This window comes from Limulus polyphemus, unplaced genomic scaffold (assembly GCF_000517525.1).
Source record: "Limulus polyphemus unplaced genomic scaffold, Limulus_polyphemus-2.1.2 Scaffold18, whole genome shotgun sequence".
Taxonomy (NCBI): domain Eukaryota; kingdom Metazoa; phylum Arthropoda; class Merostomata; order Xiphosura; family Limulidae; genus Limulus; species Limulus polyphemus.
This window is the reverse complement of record NW_013665628.1, coordinates 1,451,567-1,461,318: the sequence shown is the minus strand read 5'-3', so window position 1 is coordinate 1,461,318 and position 9,752 is coordinate 1,451,567.

Here is a 9,752-nt window from a genome sequence, read left to right as displayed (position 1 = left end):
AGGTATATAGTTAAAACTTTACTATCTATATATATATATATATATATATATATATATATATATATTTATTTATTTATTTATTTTAGTTACAAAATATTTGCCTGAGTTGTTGCACCTTTTGTGTGTGTTCTCAGTTTCGTGCTGTATGAACCAACAGTAATCTCCAATCATCACAGGATTTCATCGTCCTTGATATCGCTGTTCCATTGTAGAAATATCGCTCACTGCACCTAGATCATTTGGAAAGAAGTCTAAATGGGAGTGTAAGAAGTGCATCTTTAGTGATATCCTGGACCCCATTTTCCTGTAGTTCTCAAGAATATAATCAATCATCGTAGCATAGATTTCATCTGAGTTATTTCCTATGAAACTTTTGACAATCAGTTTGAATGATTTCCACATAGAAAATTCTTTCTAATTGAATACTGTTTCAAAATCATCATCCAACAGCACTTCCAGAATCTGTGGCCCAACAATGATACCTCCTTTCATTTTTGCTTTATTGAGTTTGGAAACTTGTCAGACAGATATATATAAAACCATTACCATCTTTGTTCATTCCTTATACAAAATTCTCCATGAGTCCCAGTTTAATATAAAGTTGGGGCAGAAACACATTTTGAGCATTCACTAAAGGTTGATACTCTCACTGGCCATTCCTTCATTTTGAAATGATGTTTAATATCTCAGCTGTCCAAGAGCGACAAAAAGTAACAATGTTTGGTATACCCACTCTGCAGGCCTAGCAGGAGTGCAATAAATTTTAGATCACCACATATGTTCCACCTATGGTGATCATATTTGATAGCCTCAAATATAATCTGCATGCTTTGATAAATTTCTTTCATGTTCACAGCATGAGCAACAGGAATTGATGGCTTAGTGTTCCCATTGTGCAAAAGTACAGCTTTCAGACTCTAGATGAGTCGATAAAAAATCTCCATTATTGAGGATATTGTTCAGTACCTAATTATTCCATTAGTGCATCACCATTTGTACAGAAACGCAAAGTATGTTGCATGCTGTGGTGAGAAACAAGACTATGATGGTGACTTCTGTAAATTTAAACTCTTGTTCTTTGAGCTACTAACTTTTATTGCTGTAAACGATAGCCAAGAAGTTCTCCATGCTGTTTTGATAGAGACAAGTCACGAATCAGATCATTTAGCTCTTCTTGTGTGATCAGATGAGACAGTTTATGTTGAGGTACCACAGGAATAGAATTACTAAAAGAAGATGATGTAGATGATTCATTGTCTTCTCTACAAGATAACATTTATTTCCCAATTCGCGGGTGGATGTGACACTGGAAGACTATCCCCATGAAGTACTGGTTTCATCACAGATGCAATAGCTGGATATTTAATGTATTATTTAGTTTTGCTTCAATATCCAGAAACATTAGTCATGCAAAAAAACAGTCAGTTAGATGATATTTGCTCTTTTCTTATTCAGCCACTGTGCCAGCCAGATGTGCAAACAGTTCAACACACATGTGGAACCCAATATTATTCTTGGTAACTAATTTTACACCCAAAATAGTGGTAGTGAGCTAGCTTTACCTTGTGTGTGATGTTTTTCTTTCGTGAAAGTGTAATATATTTTCTACAAATGTGGCAGAAACTGTTTGAGTGATTTTTGCACTTTTGGACTTGAACTGGAGGCAGCCAAAACTTCAAATGACTTTAAAAAAAAATAATAATAATTTGTGTTTACGGAACTTAATCAAAAAATTAAAAAACAAAGTTTTGTAGGATTTGATCATATCGCGGGTATGATGCGAGGAAGAAGATCTTTTTTTTTACCATGCGGGGAGCGAGGCGAAGTGACCAACTGAGTGAGTGAGAGGCATCTGAAAGGGAGCCGTCTGACTCCGCCTCTTTTATGCTCAGTCGAAGGAGTTTTCGAATGTTCTGGCAAACTGAGCACGTGAGGGTTTCGTAATTCCCGGGCGGAGCAGGTGAGCGTTGGAATGTAGCAAAAGTGGTGCAATTCGCTACAATATATTTGGAATTTTACACCATTACAGTACAGTCTGTATTTGAAGTTATCAAAAATATATGCCTTTTACCCATTAAACTGTTCAATAAATTAATTTCACACCATAAATATATTGTACTGAGTTGATTACATTGGTATTTCACGTAGTGCTGATAAAATATTGAGATATTACAATAACTCAAAATCTAGAGATGATGGACAAATTCTGACTACCTTTTTGAAATCAGCACCATCAAATTACCCCGAATCATTTGAGTTTTCTCTTGTAGCAAAGTTTTGTTGTTGTTGTTTGTTATTAAGCACAAAGCTACCGGTTTCTATCGGTATAAGTCCGCAGACATACCACTGTGCTACTGGGGGGCTCAAAGTTTTGTTGTCCAGTGTTTATTAAGTCGTGAAAAATATTGTTTGTAAGATAATTAAGTTATTTACGAACAACGTCACGCAGTGGATAAAAGGGATTCTTCATTCCAACTACGTTGATGTACTTTTGCACTCATAATCATTAAACAGAAGGAGTTTGATTGGTATTAAGTCGCGAAAAAATAGTGTTTGTTATAAAACTAAATGATTTTCGAACAACATGTAGGATACAAACATGTAAAATGAGAAATAATTCATCTCAGATACACGTGAAAAATCACAGCCAATCTGGTGTACTCTAGTCTTCTGTTAAGCATTCACAAATTTCATGACACGTTTGTTTTTTCATTTTTACTAAATATGTGAAGGCTGTTCGCACTGCAGTTGGTCTTGTTTAAAATATTAAGAGTATTCTTGAAAGTTATGGTGTAAATAGGGAGGTTGGAAAGTCACACATAAATTAGTGACGAAAAATGTTTATGCTTTGGAGCACGTGACTTGTAACATGAGAGTTAGTTTTTGTTTTGTTTTTCGTCAAGAACACAGATGTATTCTTTGGTTTAAAAAGTATAGTGTGTCAAACTGTATACGTATTTATCTTTAGATATATGTGTAAGTGCATATGTATACACTGAAATGCACAAACATATTGCTTTCAAACACTTGCTAACAAATAAAAAAGTGTGCAGCGAATCTTGCGATATTTTTGGGTTTGTTTTTTGCCATTGAATTATAGTAAAAGGGTTTGAAGACATTAAATACAATCAACAATACACATTTTTCCGAAAGTGTGTGTGTGTATGTGTATATCTATCTATCTATATATATATATGCGCACCCACACCTGACATTTTTATGTTTTGTCTAAGTTAGGTGTTTGTGTATGTACGTGTAGTATTAAGTTGTTGTTCGTATACGGTACGTACACAGCCATTCAGGCATCTGTTTTCTGGGGTTTGACTGCATGATGATTCTGGCAATATTTGAAGTCCAGGTTTTTTTTCTGATTGGTGAAGAATAGTGTATATACTTGTATACTAGATAAGAATGTTAGCGTATGATTATATATTATAGAAAACTATTTATAATAACTTTTCTCATGTGTTTGTTTTGAATTTCGCGCAAAGCTACACGAGGGCTATCTGCGCTAGCCGCCCCTAATTTAGTAGTGTAAAACTAGAGGGAAGGCAGTTAGTCATCACCACTGTTTCTGACCAGCTAATGGAAAATTATTTATTTAGATAAAGACTCTACTTCATCTGTCCATTAATCTTTATTGACAGAAATAATGTCATCACCAATAATATTTATTTAACTGTAGCTTTTAATGGGAAATCAAATCTTTTCAGAAAGAACTCAAAAAACTGTTTATGTCTAAATAGCCATATTTATAATAAGCGATATATAGTTTAAACATTATGCACTATACAAGACATTTTGAACACACAAGAGAAAGTGGATCTGAATTTTTCATTCATTTATTGGATTTTACAATAATTTCGTATTTGGCAAGCTCTACCTGAATTGGCACAAGTAACCACCCACTGCCAACTCTTAGGCTACTCTTTTACCAACGAATAGTGGGATTGACCGTCACATTATAACGCCCCCACGGCTGAAAGGGCGAGCATGTTTAGTGTGAGGGGGATTCGAACCCGCGACCCTCAGATTGCGAGTCGAGCGTCCTAACCACCTGGCCAAAAGAAAAAGAAAGAGCGTCTGTCGTAACCCGGTGTGATGGGGATTCGAACCCGCGACCCTCAGATTGCGAGTCGAGTGCCTTAACCACCTGGCCATGTTTCTCATGTGAACGCAAAAAGCCTGAATATGTTCTACCTGACAAATAAATGAGTGTCACAAGTTGTATTGTAATTCGGTAGATTATTCAATCCATCGTAGTAGTCATTGTCAGGAAATCATTCTATGTAGATATCAACCGTCGCATTAAAATATTTGAATTATTATTAGAAATATTGACAAAACAGAGATAAATTTAAAAGTTTTCAAAGTCGGAATTTTGTTTCCACCTTCGAGTGAAATTCATAGTACATTTCTTTTGTGTAAAAAGTTGATGTAGTTTGTTTATTTCACGATAGGGGCTGAAGGCCGCCTAGAGGGGTTACCTGTTTTAACCGTTCACACCACTATAAAGTAGTGTGTTGTCTGTCACTAGACACTAAAATTACGTCACATAAGGGACGCTTAACGTTGCAATTTTTACTGTTGTTACGTCAGTAAAACGTGCGCATGCCATGAATCGTGAGAAGAATTATGCACTTTGTAGGCTACAACACAGTATAATATATGAACTTCAAAAGCAAGAAAAAAATATTTGTTACTCTTAATTTTGGTTTTATTTACTCTTGAAACTAGAACATTTTCAGGGACCCTTCGTAAGTACATCTAATTTTATATATTTAATGGTTTAATGTAAAAAAAAAATATTCCAAGCATGTCCGCTGTATTCATTCATATATTTGTGTATGTAAACACGAGTATATGTACGCGAACTTTTATTATGGTTTTATATTAGCATTACACACTTCGTACTTTAAGATGAAAACAAGGAGAAGAGAAAAGGTTTACTCTTTATTGACATGCTTGTAGATAATATAATCTGTGTGATATGTTCCTGTTAGTGTGCCTAACAACGTTTGATTGCGTGTTTTAGCGCAAAAACACGCAATGGATTATCTGTCTTCTGTTCACTGCAAGGAATCGAACCCAGGATTATAGCATTGTAAGTCTGTAAAGTTACAGCTGACCCACTGGGAACAAAAAGTTTCATGTATCAACTTACATCCTCTTAGGATTAAAAGCAATGCATTTTTGTAATGTACTTTTATTGTAGCAAGATTCTTTTTTTAGTTAGGCACACACGCACAAACACACACATACACGGAAAAAGGTTTTCAGTGTTAGCAACACTCGACAAAAATGACGCAGTGACGCATATTTTCTTTCTAATTTATTTGTTAAGAGTAACACTAGATTAGTTACACATTTCGAAAGTACTGTCTATAAAACTTACTGTAAATTGACAGTATATCAGATCTCAGTGTTCTTTGACTTAAGGTCAATATTTTCGCTTCAAGTTCTTCAGTTCGCTCATAAGAAGATGGTGTACGTTTCAAATATATTTTGACAGCAGGTTCTCTTGTTACTATCACTTGTTTTGTAGCTGACGTAAGCGTTTTAAAGTCACGCTAGAAACTGTCCCCCCCCCCACCATAAGTATAAACAATACGAAAAGCCACATAGGTTTTGTGTAATTTTTTGAGTAAGAAAGGAATGAAATACGTATTTATAAGTTTGTTCTGGCCATTTCCAATAAGCCTACAAGGAAACATATATATATTTACCATCGTTTCAAGGAACCAGTGTTTCCGACATACCAGAATTATGTTGACAAGTCAAGTGGAAAACTGAAATGAATTCTACATTTTTCAGATGAACAGTGCGAATATTTGAGAATGTAATGCTAATATATTACAAATATCCGTCGGATTCTAATACCAGTCTAAATTGCCTGATTGGAGATAAAATAAATAAAAATAAACAGCGTGAGACTTAACAGTATAGAGATTCGTTAGATGTTGAACTAATTATGTAGAACCTACGAACAAATAGTCATGTTTTTTCTTTTTCTTCAGGAGGTTTGCTTTTTGTATCACCGGCTTCAGTATAGACTTTAAAAAATATTCTTCATTTTGTACATGTATTCGTCCGTACAAATCTACATGATGTATAGTCCAAGGACATAGAGTAACTTTATCAAAAGGTTAGGTATGTATTCTGAATTTTGTAATTACACTAACGCATTGCAAGCTTAAAATTTTAATTGATATTTACGTCATGTAGTTTACGTACTACTAAGCTTGACGTACCCGTTCTACGCTCGACGAAACCAGGGATATAAGATCTGTAGAGAAGACTTTGCATATAACGGCTGTAAACAACCATCACCGGAAATTCAGTGGTAAGCGTTAGCAGTTATATGCCATTTTGAATATGTTAGGAATACGTCTTCCTTTCTTTAGAGGTCACTCGCCTTATATCAGCTAACGTACTTAAAGTAGTATTAGAGTTAGCTTAATGTCCTAATGGGAATAAGAAACTTGCTAAAGCTTATTTAGTGAAGCTACTGATGATAAGTAAGAAGTTACGTTATTTGCTGAAAATATAACATGAATTGCGTAACCTGTGTTGTTGCACGTAAATTGATTAATTTTGCAAATATTTATAGAAGAAACTTATTTCGTCACAGCTTCTTATTCGTATTTATGTAGTTTGATAAAACTCTCTGGATACCCTCTTAACTGGATAAGATCAAACCGTAATGTGTTTTTCAGTTGAAATTTATATTCCGCGCATTATGAAAATACAATGGAATTTTTCTTCGTTTACTACTTAAATGGGACTATATTGCTCAAAAAATGTTTTTGTTTTTTAAAACCTATTTTGGTAAGTTAGAAATGGTTAGGTTACGTAGAAGTAACGTTGTTCGATTGAGGAACCAAATAAAATAATTCCATTGTTACCTGTAATTCAAGTGTATAGGATTTGTATGTGTATTAAACAACAAAGGTAGATTTTTTACCTGTGCCCATCAGTGTCACAGCGGTAATTCTTCGGACCTATGACGCTAAAAACTGTGTTTGGATACCCATGGTGGGTACAGCACAGATAGCCTATTGTGTGGCTTTGGGCTTAACTACAAACAAACTATTGTTACCTGCACGCTACAATCTGCAACAGAGGGTTAATATGTATACTTTAAACGAAAGAGTGGGAAGCTTTCTCATATACAAAGATGCCCTATAGATGCCTTAAGAGTATGAAAGCTAAAACAGTGCTGATATGAAGTGGGAGGGGGGTGAAGAATATAGTGTAAACACAGTGAATATTAGACACGTGCACTTGGGAAACTCATGTCAAGTAAATAGAAGGAATGGTGTTTTGTATATCCAAACTTACTGAGCAATTAGTATAAGTATTATAACAACGAATATTCTAATAATTGGGACGTGGAGTTTCAAAAACTACTTCAAAATAGGGTTAAAATAAACCAATCATCAGCTAAAATTATTTTTGATCGTAATCGTAAGTTTATAGTATTATCTAGTTTTTTTGTCAATTTATTTTTTTATTATAGTAATATCTGAGTACCAAGTTAACTTATGAAGTGTATCAGATCATAATTCGAACTAGTTCTGACAAAAAAAATCAAATAATTTCGAACTTGTTTCAAATTTTGTTTAGGTTATTTCCAATGTTTTTGAGAAAGCATACTCCAAAACTTCACGTTGGTAAATTATTCCGGGCCCGAGCGCAGCCCAGTAGTTAGCGTGCTGAACTTTGGAGCTGGAATTCTCAAAGCAAACCATCTTCCACAGTTTGGGACGCCCCCCCCCCACCCCAACTTTCAACGCTAGAGAAGGAACCGGGTTTTCATACCCTTTTTAGGCAGAGTACATATAGTCCATTGTGTAGTTTTGTGGTTAATTACAAACAGACAAACACTTCGGGACCTTTGTAAGGGTGACAGTCAAATCACGCTATTGGGTCTGACAAGAGTAGCTCCAGAGTTGACGGTGGGTGGTGTGACTAGCTATCTTCCCTCTTGTCTATCACTTCAAAATTGGGCCCAGCTAGCGCAGATAGTCCTCGTGTTGCTTTACGCGAAATCCAACAGAATAAACAAACAAATTATTTTGACAGTAATCTGTAATTTACCGTATTCTCAAATACACGGAGAATAGAAGTGATTAATGTGTTAAAGTATAAACACTGATATTATTTTTTTGTTAATTTTAAAAAACAACAACATATTTTTGGTTTTGATTTAATAACTTTGAGCTTCTTACAATATTGCCATGGTGGGAACTTAACTATTTTCTTAACCACATTTCTGATCTCCATAAACTTGGAACGATAATTAACTTTAAAAATATCAGACAAACAACAAAAACCATTTGACTAGTACTGTAATAATAACTAGTTCTGCAGTAAAAGTAGGTACACGCACATAATTGACTTGGTTGTATATAGAATTTCGTTCAATGACATTATAAATCGTTCACGATTGGGCTAGTTTAGAAATTGAAAAGTTCAAGAGTTATGAGTATTTATTGACAAAAGATAAAAAAACAAAGCCACAAAGCCTTGGTTAGATTTATTCGCGAAGTTAATGATGTGAGGCCATGTTCTTGTATTGTCATCGATTATTAATGCCTTGGAGACACACGAGCGCGTTTGTTATGAGATTATTTTCTGTGGGATGAAGAAATGTGTTTAAATATTAGCTTCTCCTCATACTAAACTGTATGCTATACGATCATAATTTTATTACAAACTAGTCCTAGGTAAGATGATCCATGATATAAGAGTAAATAACACAAAATTCAACGTTTTTTGGCACAGTGAAAGGTAAAACCTTTATTACTGGTTATAACCGACTAAATTTGGTAAAACAGTTGCCAGCATGATGACCAGTATATACAGTGTTAGTTAGCATAAGCTATAGTCAAGTTCACACTATAAATACTAACCTCCGCGATGGTAATTATGTCACCGAAACTAGTCGGCAATAACCAATAATAAAGATTTTATCTTTCAATGTGCCAAAAAAAATATACGTTGGATTTTGTGTTTTTGCTCTTGATATACAAGCACAATGTGCCTGAAAAGAAATTATGCTCCATGATTTTTTTGTTATAGAAGTTACGATTGGTTGAACAAAAAATGCAGGTTACACGTGGGTCGAAAGTTTTTATGTTGAATTTTGCACAAAGCAAAGGGTTATCTGCGTTAGAAAATTTTAAGAGATAGACTAGAGGGAAGGCAACTAATCAAAACTACCGACCGCTAACTTTTGGGCTACTTTTTACCAATGAATAGTGGAATTGATCGTCACATTATAACGCCCGCAAAGTTGATAGTTTGATCATTTTCGGTAACAGGTTTCGATCCCGCTACCTGCAGATTGCGAATCGAGCATCCTAATCACTAGGTCACGTGATCGTATGTAGTTGGTAATTCTTGAGTGGTTCTTTTGTTTAAAATATTTGCTAGACAGAATTACGAAGTATTCGAATTCACGAAACAAACGCGAGAAATATTCTTTCTTTAATTGTAACTTCATTAGTAATATTATTATATGTTTATTGCGTCTATTTTTAGTATTTTTTTGTAATACTTAATATCATATTTTTATAATGGATATTATAGTTAGAAGAAAAAAAAAAGACCTTTACTCTTCAGATAATGGTAAAAAATATTTCGTTGGATTACTTTGTATTGGGCCCGGCATGGCCAGGTGGTTAGGGCGCTCGGCTCGCAATCTGAGGGTCGCGGGTTCGAATCCCCGTTACACCAAGCATTCTCGC